Raw genomic sequence first — 2,054 nt, 5'->3', positions numbered from 1 at the left:
TGACCAAATAAAAATGACCATTCACGCAGGATCACTCGATTGCATTGAACCATGCAATTAGTCATTGGTTCTCTTTTTTTCACAAGAGCACGAGTTAGGTCTTGTGGAGGGTTTCTAGAGATGATACCCACAAACATCACACCCATCTCAATAAACCAACCAATCATATAACAAAAGACGAAAGATTTGGGGGTCTATCCATGAGAAAGTTTTAACCGGTAAGAACCGTCTCACAACAATGTAATGGCATGGGTACATAAGTGAAACGACAAAAAATAAGAGGTAATCCCCAAACTTAGATAATGTCAAGGCAACAAAGTTTGATATAATAAGAGTGGGGGCATGCATTTCACCAAAATGATCTACAAAGGTCTCATGAATCAAACTATTCATGTTGTTATGGTCCTCCTGGGCATATCTATAAATCACCATCATGTACTTCCCCATTTTCCTTTAAAAAGCATATGCCTCTTTTTGAGTAATGGTTTCCTTCGGCTACATCTCGGTCACTATTAACGGGTGTGTCCCAATCTTGGGTCTTCTCCGCTAAAAGGTCGAGATACTCCCACGCCTCATTAGGATTTTTACTCATACATTCTCCGTCACACATCACTTCCACGATTTTTTTCATTTTGAAGGTCAAGCCATCGTAAAAGAACCCGATGACCCTCCATGTTTCGTAGTTATGATGTGGACATGAGATAAGGAGGTCTTTAAATCTCTCCCAACACCCGAAGAAGGTCTCCTCTCTGTTTTGCTCAAAGTTCATAATTTCTCTTCTTAAGGTGTTGGTTCGATGAGTGGGGAAGAACTTTTTCAAAAACACCCTAGTCATCTCATCCCAACTTCTTATAGTCCTAGGCCTTAAAGAATGAAACCATATCTTCGACTTTTCTTTTAATGAAAACGGAAATAATTTGAGCTTGGCGATTCCCTCAAGTTCTCCATTGATTGAGAGTATCGAGCAAATCTCATCGAACTCTCTCAAATGAAAATATGGATCTTCATTCTCTAAGCCTCGAAATATAGGAAGTAATGGAATAATCTCAGGGTCTATGTCTAAATTACACACATTACTCGGAAATATGATGCATGAAGGTATGCTAGCCATATTAGGTTCAAGGTTGTCTCTAAGACTTCTAAGCGGTCGATGAACCTCATACCCATCATTCCAACTATCATTCCCATAAACATCCATTGAAGCACAATTAAAACAAAATGCAAGCAATCACAAGTGTTCAATTCGACTACAACCATCAATAATAGACAAGATGCAAATGCACTTAAGCCGCTCAAATAGGTAAAGGTTAGGGAACGATACTAGAGGTGGCGTTTGTTACCACAATTTGATCCTCTTCCCTTTTCTTGTCTCTACCTTTTTATCCCCAAACTTGTTTGCTTTCGTCCTTTAGAGCTCTTTGGGTGAGTACCTTCGAGAACACCAAAAAAGATTGAAAAGAAACTACAAAAAATAAACAAACAAAACCGTCTAAATAAATAAATAACACTATACTAATGAACAAAACAAGCAAACGATATCCAAACTACTAAACATATCCCCGGCAGCGGCGCAAAAAACTTGATGCACCCGAAAAGGTTACACACCCAAGCGGAGGTATGAAGTAGTAATCCGGCAAAGTCGAGATCGATCCAAGGATAGAAAGGTAGTTTGGATATCGAAAAGGTCTCGTTTAAAGATTTAAGTATCACAAACTAACTTAGACTTAGGCGGAAATGAACAAAGATAACTGGGGGGTTTAACATGAATAAGTAATAAGAGAAGAAAACAAGTAAAGCTAACTAGATAATCTAATGTAAATAGGCGAGAGAGATTCGAGAGAAGAGTTGGAGGAACAAGAGTCAGGAGGCAAATAAGTGAGCGAGGTGTCGAAGTCCGGGAATCCATGATAATAAACCTATAACTATGTACGGTCCAATCGAATGGATTGATATAAATCTAGTCTCGACTCCTAAGGTGGACGTTCATAAGCACTACGTATGTCCGGAGATAATACTTAGTCAAACAAACTTCTTAAACGATTAAAACTGAATCA

At 38.6% G+C, this 2,054-nt stretch overlaps 1 non-coding gene across 1 annotated transcript; it reads left to right on the top strand.

Moving 5' to 3' along the window:
- The first annotated feature begins 680 nt into the window (after window positions 1-680).
- LOC147557430 (small nucleolar RNA R71) lies at window positions 681-787 on the top strand. Its single transcript, XR_015235481.1, has one exon. It is a non-coding gene; the product is annotated as a small nucleolar RNA R71 (small nucleolar RNA).
- Window positions 788-2,054: the final 1,267 nt, after the last annotated feature.

This window comes from Eschscholzia californica, unplaced genomic scaffold (assembly GCF_041429995.1).
Source record: "Eschscholzia californica isolate CP2 unplaced genomic scaffold, dmEscCali1.0.p SCAF_2, whole genome shotgun sequence".
Taxonomy (NCBI): Eukaryota; Viridiplantae; Streptophyta; class Magnoliopsida; order Ranunculales; family Papaveraceae; genus Eschscholzia; species Eschscholzia californica.
This window is presented reverse-complemented; position numbering and strand designations above follow the sequence as displayed.